Raw genomic sequence first — 13,051 nt, 5'->3', positions numbered from 1 at the left:
TAGGCACTGTGTCTAGTCAAGTCGTGGTTCTTATACCACTTTCTTAATATATGGTTTGGTCCGCCTCTAGGGCCCAATGTATATTGTGCTATTTACTGTCGTTTTAGAACTGTATTATTGTGTATCTTGGACTCTAATCTCATAAAGAGATTAGTAGTGAGTGTTTAGAAATAAATACATATATTTTATATATACCTTGTTTGGTTCTCCTTTCATTTAGTGATTCAAGAGGTTATAATCTGGTAAACCACGCTGCTTTACACTCCTTCAAGACTTAGCCTGAAGGCTGCTCTCCATAGCTACCACTAGGATAGCTTTCAATAAAGGTTGTCTTTAAACCTATCATCAATTAGGGTTGTTTGGACTGGTGCAAGGTGTAGGGTGACCAGACGTCCCGGTTTTGCCCGGACGGTCCCCGTTTTTTGTGAAATGTCCCCGTGTCCCGACACTGTACTCCAATGGAGTCAAATGTCCCCGTTTTAGAACAGTGTCCGGGTTGAACAAAGAAATGTCCCGGTTTTTCACTGTTCCGGTTGCGCGCATGCTCTGTTTGCACAGCTTGGTGACGTCACTGAGGTGAGCGCTGTAGCAGGAAGGGAAATCCTTTGAAGAGAGACATGTTCTCTCGGGATTTCCCTTCTCTTTGTCTACACAGCGCCACCTACGTCATCATGCAGCTGGTTAGAACCACCTGTGACCGGCATGACCCTGATTTTACAGCCTGCAGCAATCCACTGTGACCCTGCTCTGCCTTAAAGCGAGCGAGGGTCGGACAGTCTCAAACTACAGCAGAATCCAGCAGCAGCTTCGTGACGCCTCCCCAGCCCTACCAGCACCGTCGGGACACTGCCTTGCATCAGAGCTGCATCATCCAGGAATCCTTGCCCTCCCAGCCTGCAAGCCCGCAACGTGTATTTTAACCCTGAGAGTTTTATCCGCACCAGTGCTGGCTTCCTGGGGGCGCCGTGTAGCGTTTCTTTCCCCCAGCAATTACCAGGCCTCACATAAATGTCAAGAGTGTGATTAATTATCTTCCTGGAGACAGATCAGCATTTTGTATAGTTGAGGTTTTGACTTGGCTGAAGTTAGTGCAGAGGGTTAATATGCCTGCTGCAAAGAACGTGTACCAAGTAGATTACAGAGTGTGTATGATGTAAACAGATCAGCAGGGTTACTGCTTTCTTAAGAGACATTTTTTTGCTACTTGCAATTTACTTAAAGTCCTAATATAGAATAGTGAGCTATTAACTTTCATCCTAGAACTGCATACACACTGCAAGGTATACATTATTAGAACATTGATTAATGTTTCAAAAAGGGTTAATCTGGCTAGAAATCGATTCTTAATATTAAAGAAAACTCCCAACTATGCTGTTTCTTTTTCGACTCTGCGTTTGTGCTTCTCCACACCAAGCACTCTTAAACTATACTGCCTACCAGTATGGATGACATGTGACTCCTACACTTTCAGTCCTTTGGCTTATGTAACATTTCCTATACACTGATTTACACACGTATGATTGATTGTCTCTGTGTAATGTGTGTGTGATGCAAAGTGCTTGGACACCCTACACTGGTATGAGTGGCGCTATATATAATGCATCTGATAGAGTGTGGTTATGGTGACTTGGTCACTGTTAAAGGGTGCTAGTGAGAGAATCCGTGGTGGAGGTGGTCATTGGGGGGGGCGCCAACAAACATTGTCGCACAGGGCGCCACCAGCACTAAAGCCAGCCCTGTCTTATATGTTCTAAACTATTTACTATGCTAATGTGCGTAAATGTTTCCACGTAAATAAAGCAAACATTATTTATATTTCAGTCAACTGCGCTGAACGTAGGGGGAGTGCTTTATGGGAAGGAGTATTCTACAAACAGCAGTATCTGATTTTGACGATGACAGAATGTGTGTGTGTGTATATGTGTGTATATATATATCTATCAAACTCGCTAGCGATGCACTCGTTCACTTCCTCGTGGCAAAAACAAGAGCACAAACTCCTCTTCGATTGTGCAATTTTCTTTATTGTTCAGTTAACAATCCCAATATATATACTTATCTAATAAGAAAACAAACTTGGACTAAAGCAAATGTTGAGGCAAAGTCTGTTTAAATGGAATTAATGCTTACTGCCGATAAAAGACCTCTGATTTGTCATCTGTAATGCTTCATCTCGGTCTTGGAGGGAGCTGTCGTAGTCCTTTTTCTATGTTTATCACAGCTGTCAAATAGTCCTACTTTTATGTCGGTGGTTACTGCAAATCGTAGTCCTACTTCTATGTCTATGACCTGTCCCCGTTTTTTGTTTTGAGAATCTGGTCACCCTAGCAAGGTGCCCACTATAACTAGTGGACAGCATATGCCAGGCCAACTTCACACAAGACTCACCCAAATATTGCGTGCTAAACAAACCAATCTGCCACAACTCACTCTCCGAAGGATCCACGAGGCGCTCGAAGGGAGCGATAATGAACCAGGAGATTGTAAGCAGTGATAGCAATATGAGGTGGATAGAAGCCGAGGCAGTGAGCTCACGAAGGCAGGCGATGTAAATAAAACTCCGGAGTCGAGGCGGGCTGGAAACGCCTCCAGTAGGAAGACTGATTGAGGAGCAGCGTGGAGGACGAACAGAGCAGGCGCAACAATCAGACACCTCCAGAGCGGGAAAGGTGTTGAGCAGGCGCGAAGGAGAGACGCTGTAGCGTAAGGGAAGAACCTGAAGACGGAGGAGCAGCTCTGGAAGAAGGTCCGGGTGAGATGTTCATCGGAAGGTGAGGAGACGCAGAAGCTTTCCCTAGGCTGCGTGCAGAGGTAAATACAGCAATATAATAAATGGCAGCGAAAATGTTCCAGAATAGAGAGAAATGTGCTTCCAATGAATTATAACGTAGAAAGAAGAGACGTGTAGCTCTGGTAGACGACGGCAGTATCCGAAGAAAACAGGAACTGAGGAGAAGTTCGGCAGTAGAAGTAAGATAGGCACTACCAGAGGCAGGTAGACTGGCGAAGAAACAGGAGTGGGAAACCTTAGCTGCCCCCTACACAGCAGTACTCACTAGTCGCCAAAATGAAGTAATTAAATCCACAACGCAGGATAAAGATGAAGGTACGTGGATTTTTTGTATTACAGAGGTTTCCCAACTGCCAGTCTAACGCTCTTCAACTCTTTTCATCAACATTCTATTGTGCACTCCCAAGAGTTGCAGGATGGAACCATGGTCCCAGAAACTCAGGGGTGGAACAAACCATTAATGTAAATAGATAACAAGAGGTAAAAACTATTTACATGAAAAGGAAAAAATGACAGCAGTGTAAATATGTATTTATAACACTAACCCAAGCAGGGAGAGAATGATAAGGGTGAGTACCTGCCGTATACTACTCCTGTAGGTAATGTGAGTAGCTTTCAGCCATTATACTTTATGCTTAACAAGCGACCTCGGCCATTGACAGTAATCAGTGCAGAACAGTGCCCAACCCTAATGGGATATATTAAAAACAGGATATAATGCTGGGAAACTGGATACATAGTCTCACTATTTGATTGTGGCAATTTTCAAAAAGGGACACAGAAGGGATCCCGAGTGCTACCGCCTGATTTCGCTATTTGATTCCCTGGTAAAGGTAACAGGTAGAATTTTATTATCAAGGCTGAAATCCTGTGTAGAGGATCGTTCAGTTGTATCTGATATACAATATAGTTTCCGTAATGGGATTTGGAAAGTCAAGCAGTGTTTGAAAATGAACCAAATATACTTTGCCAAAAAAGGTACAATCTGTTTAGGTTTCATGGATTTGTCGAGTCGGTTTCACTGTGTTAACCATGATAAATTATGGTCCTTTATGGTGGAGATAGGGCTTGATGTAACAACCGTAAATCTATTTAGACTAATTTACGCAGGCTCTACGGCCAAGGTAGGTTATGGAATTGATGGGGATTGTTCTGAATCTTTTAATATAGTGCTGGTGTGAGGCAAGGATGCGTCCTTGCATCTTTTCTGATACACTAAAAATAAATAATTTAGAGAACTTGTTAGATGAGAAATGTAAAGAGATATCATAGATTGGCCAATGCTCTGTCCCAGCGCTTCTGTATCTAAATGGGCTTCAGTCGTTATTTAATGTATTTCTTCATTTTGTGCATGAGCTGGATTGTACAGTGTATTTTAACAGTTTTATTATGATGTGTGGGACCAATAGGATTAAATCACACACTTTCACAGTATCAAATGATGCAATTTGAATTCCTTTGCTTATCTGAGGAATGAAACATTTGCTAGCTATGGTAACGGAAAGTTTCAACTCTATTAAGGACTTGGAGGCGAGGATTATGCTATACTTTCTGTGCTTTATTCCGATAGCAGCCATTTTTAGGTCTCGCTGAGCCCAGTGCATGCGCTGGCTCGTAGAGACATTTTGGAGGTGAGTTTTCAAAGTGCTGCTGGCTGGCCTAGCGCTTGAGTTCACGCGAGCGTGCACGCGCGAACCGCCAGCCTTCAGCAGCACTTTGAAAACTCACCTAAAGCTGCTCTTCTCTCCCATTCATCTCCGTCCTCCACCCCCCCTCAATTCAATATAATACAACCATTTCCTATGCTCCCTCCTCCTTTCTCGTTCAGCTGCCCCTCGCGCCATCCCCTCCCCCGTCCATCAATCCTCACCGCCTTTGCCCTCCTCCCCGTTCTCCCTCATCAGTCTCCCCATCTCTCATCGCTTTTGTTCCCGGAGATCACACGTTCTCCATGTCAAGTGTGAGGGGTGCGAGGGGGGCGGAGCTTGCTTGCATCCAGTTTGGCCGCCTGAGCCCGGAGCTCCGGCTTGCAGCGCCACGATCCTCTCATTATCCTGCCCTCCGCCGCCCGTAAAAGACGCAACTGACGAGGTCCGAGTGTCGGAGCTAACGCGCTACCTGGGGCTGCGGTTCCGGGCCCGGGAGGCGGAGCAGCGGTGGAGAACCGTCGCGGCATGCAGGGCCCCTGATCCCCGGCTCTCGCGTATGATGTAGGCTGCCCTGCGTCGAGTGACGTACAGCCTGGGAGGCGTGGGAGGAGCCGGCAAGCAGAGCGGACCTCGCGACCTGGCCCTGGGTTGCGGCGGTGCGAAAACTGAGGAACGAAGAGTGAGGGGGGAGCCCTTCTCTCGCTGGTATGGCAGCCTGACAGAAGAGGAAGTAGATGAACCCCTTGAGATCGGACTGGCTGGAGGTGCCGACAGAAGCAGCGTGGACGCTGGGGCCTAGGCCGCTGCGGTGGGCAGCACGGGTACCAACCTGAGCGGTGTGCGCCTGAGGCGGCGTGGGGCGCTTCTGGGCCCAACACAACACGTTTCTCCTAGACAGAAGCGGCAGGGGCCTGGACAGCTTGCGGGACGGCGCTGGGAAGGGCACGGCTGTGGAGGACTGGTAAGGAGAGCAGCGGCGGGAGGGCGCAGGCGGCGAGAAGACTGCGCTGGGGCATTCACCTTGAAGGCGGCGGCTCTGTGGGGCCGGAGCGATCGAGATCGGCTGGCGGCAGAGAGTGAACCACGGAAGGGAGGCCCATGACGGGCGTTCGGCTGTACAGCAGAAGGTGATAAGCGGCGACGGTCTCCCCGCGGCCTGAGGGTGCTGGAGGTGGCGTGAGCCCATCGGCTGGGGCTGCCCAGCAGAATTGCAACGGGACTTGCCCAGAAGTTTGATACTCTGGGTTGGAGTGGAGGCTCCACGGACGGCGCAACGCATTTGCTTCTGGCTGCTGGGGGTGACCTGGTTCCCTGTGGAGCTGTGCTGCGGGGTGCGCGGGCTGTTCCCGTCCTGGATAGGTGGTGCAGCTGGACCTGGGCAGAGCTGCGGGACGCGACGCAGCGCAAAGACGACCGCCACCATGGGCAAGACCGATAAGTCCCAACCGAAGCTGACATTTGAGCAAAAATGCGCCAAAACCCAGACGCCGTTAGCGGACGAAGCAGGCGGTGCTGCGGCCCCACCGGCGGAGGAACAGGACTTGCGTGGCTTATTGCTTTCCATGGAAAGGGGGTTGCAGAATGGCATCACATCCCTGGGCGCAAAGATTGACGCGCTATCCTACAGAATGGACAATATGGGGGAACGAATAGATAAACATGCGGAGAGGCTCGATCAGTCGGAACAGTGCCTGGTGGAGGTTGAAGAGGCTCAGTCCTCACTTAACTCTGATCAAAAGCAACTTGGGCGGCTTCTGCAGGTCCTGCAGGATAAGACCGAAGACCTGGAGGCACGTACCCGCCGCTGTAACCTGCGCATCACGGGCCTTCCGGAGTGGACCTCAACGGGGCGAATGGAATGTTTTGTGGAGTCACTGCTGGCTGAGCTACTCGGCCGGGAAGAGTTCTCCGGAATGTTTGTGGTGGAAAGGGCGCACAGATCGCTTGGTCCCAGGCCCCCACCGGGTGCACCGCCGCGGCCAATTATTGCGAAACTATTGAACTACCGCGATAGAGATGTGGCCCTACGATTGGCACGAGAAAAAAAGACACTAGTATACGAAGGGTCGTCCATCTCGCTCTATCCTGACTTCACGGCCAGGGTGCAAGAGGCGAGGCGGCAGTTTGTCCTGGATAAAAAACAGCTTCGTGAAATGGGACTGGACTACGCAATGTTGTATCCAGCCAAGCTGCGGGTTAACCGACAGGGGAAATCACACATCTTCACGGACCCTAAGGCACTACACGGGGCGCTGAAGGACTGGCATAGGGACAGGCAGAGCAGCCCGGAGCAGAGACAGCAGAGTGAGGAGACGGAGAGCACACTGGAGCTGCAGGACTGAAGTTGATGGATTGACTGGCAGTGTTAATAACTATGCAGCTGTGCGGCAGAACTATTTAGAGGGTCTGGCGGGAAGAATATCGGGGTGTTGGGCATGCTTGGCGACCTCGGGATGGGGGTCGGTTGTAATTCCGTAGCACTGTATGCACAGGGGCCTTCTGTTACCAGCTAGTATTGTAGATAAGTGCGCGTGGGCGGACAGGGGGCTCCTGTCAGCAGCGACCATACTAGCTGGCAGGCTGTTGATGGGTGGTAGTGTCAGCGGTGAGTGTAGCGGTGAACTACAAGCAACGCCGGAGGGAGACTGGTGAGGAGATTTGTAAGGGGCGGCAGGGCAGAGATGGGTTTGCTGTAAGGAGGGCCAGGCAGGCGGTAACAGCGATAGGTTTCTACATATTACGTACTGAGCGACCTCCGCCTGCGCGTGCAGCCCATCTATTCTTTTGGTTAAGTTGTTCAGGGTCGGGAGGTGGGTGGGGAGGGTAGCCTATTGATGGGGCACGGCAAGACCAAGTTGGGGGGGGTCTGCTGTGGGAGGGGGGACGGGGTTGCAGTTATTTGTTTTTCTGTTGAAGGGGTCGAACTGTCAGTTAGCTTTGCTAGGGCCTCCTCCAAGTACTCATCACATACGGCACACAGTTGTAGACGATAACGGCTATAGTTGGGACAGGCATGGCTAGTAACGGCGCAGGGAACGGGTTGCATGCCTCCATCAGAGTGATGACCTGGAATGTTAGAGGCCTAAATGATCACCGGAAGCTGCGCAAGGTGCAGCATTACCTTACTCGTCATAATGTAGACATTGCTTTCCTTCAGGAGACGCACCTCCCCAGCTGTAGCCCGATGCTGCGCGTGAGAGGGCTGGTGGGTAATTCGCATGCGGCCGGCTTCACATCCCATGCCAGAGGGGTATTGACCTGGTTTAACCCTAAGCCGGGTGGTAAGGCGCAACTGCTCCATGTGGATGGTGGGGGCCGACTTGTGCTGTCGCGGTATCGGGGGAAGGGACTGGATTTACTATTGGTTAATGTGTATGGACCTAACCATGATTGTCCTGAGTTTTACTCGGAACTGGCAAAGGGACTCTGGTTCAGCTCACATGCTATGGGGGGGGGGATTTTAACACGGTTATGAATCCTGATCTGGATAGGTCGGGAGGCCCGACCAGATTGCAGACAGCTGCGGCGAAGACTATTCGGAGGGAAATGCTCTGTATGGACCTTTCAGATGTGTGGAGAGCCCTCTACCCTGGGGAGGGGGGGCTTTACGCACTACTCCGCTTATCATAACCTGCATACCCGTATAGATTACGTGCTGGCGTCTTCGTCGCTCATGTCGCAGGTTTGGGCGTGCCAGGTGTTGCCACGCACACTATCGGATCACTCCCCCATACTGGTTACATTGGCTGCGCCCGGTAGGTCTATGCCTCCATTTGTGTGGCGGTTCCCCCCTTACTCCCTCCTTGCTCCCTTGTTTAAAGAAGAGATGGCGGAGGAGATGACAAAATTCTTTGATACTAATTTAGGATCGGTGGACAGTTTCCAAACGTTGTGGGAAACATTCAAAGTTTATATCCGAGGGGTGGCAATCGCTAAGCATTCTGGAGTGCTGCGGTCTATAAGGCAGATGTTAGCGTCACTGGAAAATAGGCTGCGGGAGGTAGAAGCTGCGTAGCGGTTGGAGGCGTCGGAAGTCATTGCAGAAGAGCTGAAGAAGCTACTGGCAGAATACCATGACGCCGCGGATGCGGAAGTGCTGCACCTCGGGAAGTATGCGACTGCCAGAGTGTATGGGGAAGGTGAGAGGCCTAGTTCCGTACTGGCCAATATACTGAAAGCGCGTAGATGCAGGGTGGCGGTCACCAAAGTTCGCTCAGAAGAGGGGGAGGAGCTGACTGAAGAGGCGGACATTGCCGCGCGCTTCCAGTCATATTACGCTACCCTGTATGCATCTCAACAGGCCAATATGGACGACAGCATACAAGACTATTTAGATCATATCCAGCTACTCTTCCTCTCAAATGGGCACAGGGAATTTTTGGCTCTACCTATAGAAAGGGACGAAATACTCGAAGCGCTGGCGGGGATGAAGGCAAATAGTGCTCCTGGGGCGGACGGCCTCACGGTAGCTTTTTACCGTTCCTTCATTGATATATTGCTTCCGCATCTATCCACGCTGTTTGACGATCTGTGCGTCACCGGCCACATGCCTCCTTCTATGAGGGAGGCTATTCTGGTAGCCATCCCCAAGCCAGGTAAAGATTTGGAGGAATGCAGTTCGTATCGGCCATTATCTTTACTGAACATCGACACTAAACTATTTGCGAAAGTGTTAGCCACGCGGCTTGCGCTGCTCACTCCGGAGCTGGTCGCCCCGGAGCAGGCGGGGTTTGTGCCGGGCAGGAACCTCACGTATAACCTTAGGACGGTGTTTGGTGTGCTGCAGCATGTTCAACAAGATTCAAGGGCTCTCGCGGTCTTCCTTGATATGGAGAAAGCTTTCGACTCGGTGGAATGGCCCTTTATGCGGCGGGTCCTGACCAAAATGGGATTGGGCCCGTTTTTTTTTTGCAAATGATCGGGGTGCTGTATGTGGGTCTCACTGCTAGGATTAGACTGGGAGATCTGGTTACGGACGCAATATCTATTTCCAGGGGGAAGCGTCAGGGTTGCCCCCTTTCCCCCATTCTATACGCCCTGGTGGCTGAGACGCTGGCGCGAGCCCTGCGTGAGTATCACAGTCTGAGAGGCGTTAATTTTCCATCGTAACGTATAGTGGTCTCCACATATGCAGACGACACTCTGCTCTATGTCAGGGAGCCGGAGAGCAACTTGGCGCCAGTGCTGCGAGAGGTCGTGCAGTTTGGGGCACTGTCTGGGTTAAAGGTCAAATGGAGCAAGTCCATTGCGTTCCCGTTGACGCCATCCACCGCTCCGTTTGAAATGGAGTACCCGCTGCAGTGGTCGGACGATTCTGTCAGATACCTGGGGATCCAATTGCACAGGGACTCTGAGGTAGTTTTCACTGAGAACTATGGGAGGGCCATTAATAGACTGGAGGAGGACGTGGAGACATCGATTGGCCTCCCCCTTTCACTTTTGGGTCGGATATCCATCGCCAAAATGGTGGTGCTGCCTCGATTTTTATCTTTGTTCTCCAATATCCCTATAGTTCTGCCGCGTTCATTTTTTGCTAGACTGTCTCTGTTACGGCTGGTGTGGGCGGGGAAGCAAGCTCGTGTGCGTTGGAGCGTACTGACGCTACCGTACCACATGGGGGGCCTAGGGGCGCCCGATATGGAATTATACTACAGGATTGCACAGGGAGCACAGGCACATGCCTGGGTACATGGAGATGAAGTGATTCCATACCTAAAACTCGAGAGGTTGTTTGCAGCTCCTCTCCCGTTACCTGCAGTAGTGTTTGAGACAGCTGATCGTAGAACTGGCTTCTTAGATTCTCTAAATGATACTCGGCATGCATGGAATTGGCTGCTTGGGCAGACTGCGGGAGCGCTGTTATATTCTCCGGCCATGCCGCTTGAATGGGCGGTGTGGCTGGCCCCCTGCAGGGACGGTGGCGTTGTGCGGTCCCTGCGGTGCTTAGGTATACACTTGCTGGGTGATTTGTTTAAGGACGGTATTGCTAAAACGTGGGAAGACGTGGCGTCGACATCGGAGACCACCACTCCGCTACAGCGATTTCAATTTCATAGGGTCAGAGGCGCTTGGCGGCAACACCTAGGTGAGGACATGGTTGAACCCCCTGAGGTTCTGGAATTATCGTATCTACTCAAGCACAAAAGCCCACATAGGATGATGTCCAAGTTATACTGCATAGCAATGTCGCAGAGATCCCAGTAATATACTAAAGCCCGTTTGGCCTGGCAGAGGGACCTGGATACAGTGATAGACGACGCCATGTGGTCTTATTGCTGTGCTGGTATACGACGCATTTCGCTGCATGGCAAGCATAGACTTATACACTTTAAATTTATAAATAGAGTATATTACACGCCGGTAAGGCTGCACAGATATGGCCTGCACGAGGGGTCGATGTATGAGAGGTGTGCTCACCCGGATGCAGACTTTATGCATTTGGCGTGGTACTGCCCCGGCGTCAGCAAATTCTGGGAGGATATATTTCAACAGATTGGAGAGATTGCCGAATTGGAATTACGTTTGGACCCTGCGGTGGCACTGTTAGGTCACTCGAGGGGGCTTCCAAAGGCAATGCGTAGATTAGTAGATATGGACATGCTGATCGCCAAGCGCAGAGTGGCTATTTGTTGGATGCGGGGCCCATTGCCCACGATGGTGCAGTGGAAACGAGATGTTCTCTATTGCTGCACACAGACGGAGGCGTTTAGTGAACTCCTTCCCCCGAGAAGCAGACCAAAGAACTTTTGGGGATTGTATGCTGAATATCTTAGGAGGGGTGGCGTCGGGGAGAAGCCTAGGGATGGGGAAGAAGAAGAGCAGGACCTTGCTGCGGCGGGTACTGATCCCAACTGAGTCCAGCTCTATGATGTCTGATGGAGTTTTGAATTGCTGTCTAAAGGGGGGCGTGCGTCCCAGGGCGCGGCTTGAGAACTAGGGGACACAAAAGGTCATTAGGCAGTGTTCAATGGTGCACGCGCTGGTCAGATAAAGTAGGCCTGTTAGGGAGCGCGACACAGCAGGCACTGAAGGTGCCGAGGGCGCCTGGGGAGAGGCTGACAGAATTTTTTTTTTTGACAGGATGGGGTGGGGGGGGAGGGGGCGGTTGACGTTAAGTTTTATGTAATGATTTAAGAAGGAACATTTTTAGTCCCTAATGGGGAACAGACTATGAGACATGCGGAAGATAAGCTGTACTTCTGGATAAAGATATCGAATAACTGCATAAGTGTACGGTGATGCCCAGCCCCCGGGATGTGGGATAAGCCGTGAGGTGTAACGTCTAACAGAAAGGAAACGGCCGGCCTCCGGGTTGTAGGCGAGTGATAGTGTATGTCTGTGTGATTATCCTTTTCTCTCTTATCAAGAAATAAATTTAAAAAAAAAAAAAAAAAGTGTGAGGGGTGCGTGCAGGAGCAAACTACACTCACCTAAAGCTGCTCCTCCCTCCCATTCATCTCCGTCTTCTACCCCCCTCAATTCAATATAATACGACCATTTCCCACGCTCCCTCCTCCTTCCTCGTTCAGCTCTGCCCCTCGCGCCTTCCCCTCCCCGTCCATCAATCGTCGCCGCCTTCGACCTCCTCCCCGTTCTCCCTCGTCAGTCTCCCCATCTCTCATTGCTTTCGTTCCCGGAGATCACACGTTCTCCGTGTCAGGTGTGAGGGGTGCGTGCGGGAGCAAACTACAAGTCCCAGGATGCAAAGCAAGGATACCCCGCGGAAGAGGACGGACCGACGGCACGCCCCGGCACCTGCTTGGTCCAGTTCTACACGGGCCTCTTTGGAATGCTCTTGGTCCTGCAATGTACAGGGCCAAGCTCGGGACAGGAATACGCCCAATATGCGACGCACCAATGCGCATTACGCCGGCGATGCTTCCGTAAAGCAGCTCGCCTCCGCCGGGTCTTCGGGGACGCAGCTTCCCAGCACGTAATAAAAGCGGCTTGTTCTATTTGAATGTAGGAATAAACTGATACCATGGGGCAACGTTTCTTTCTACTGTAATCAGAAAATATACACACCGATAGGCTCCCTTTTTAATTTGAAGGGTACTACAGGGCACCCATTCGTGCAAATTCTTTGGGCTGTATTTTATGACGTACTTATGTGAGCATGCGAAAGTATATATTTTTTTATTACGCAGCAGTTTACGTTCCCACTGCTAGGTGGGGGGTGCCCACAAGTTACTAATAAAAAAAGAGATGAAGTGTAGTCCTACTTCCTCCATATGATCCACTACCCAATCCTGCTCCGTTTTTGTTCAAGATTTTCAAAGTAAGTAGAAGCTGGGATATTCGATGCCTCTGGTCATACATGGTCGAGGCCATGCTGCTGTGGTGATCAAAATACTAAGGCGTCTGCACTTGTGCCCAGACAGTACAGGATTATGGATGTGGAGTTAATAGGGGCAGCCAGTGTCAGGACTCACCGTGTGAACAGCTTGCATTAAATCCTCATGTGATTTCTCCAACATTAACTTTTGTACTTTTTTTTTTTTTTACTGTTCACTTAGCTTGTTCTAAACAGGATCCACTGGCAAACACTTCCCAAAAACAAAGTCGTCAATTTAAAACTTGACTGGGATCCCTGTTATGGGTGTTTTTGGCC

At 50.5% G+C, this 13,051-nt stretch overlaps 1 long non-coding RNA gene across 1 annotated transcript in view; it reads left to right on the top strand.

The window, feature by feature from the left end:
- Positions 1 to 1,255: 1,255 nt before the first annotated feature.
- The window catches only part of LOC146870022 (uncharacterized), a 160,155-nt gene continuing 148,359 nt past the window's right edge, over positions 1,256 to 13,051 (top strand). The window contains exon 1 of the long non-coding RNA XR_014968478.1: positions 1,256 to 2,771. This is a non-coding gene — a long non-coding RNA (uncharacterized LOC146870022). The remainder of the gene's footprint in view (positions 2,772 to 13,051) is intronic.

Source organism: Triturus cristatus, chromosome 1_1 (assembly GCF_964204655.1).
Source record: "Triturus cristatus chromosome 1_1, aTriCri1.1, whole genome shotgun sequence".
Lineage (NCBI taxonomy): Eukaryota > Metazoa > Chordata > Amphibia > Caudata > Salamandridae > Triturus > Triturus cristatus.
The sequence above is the reverse complement of the archived record's forward strand: the minus strand, read 5'-3'. Positions and strand labels throughout refer to the sequence as shown.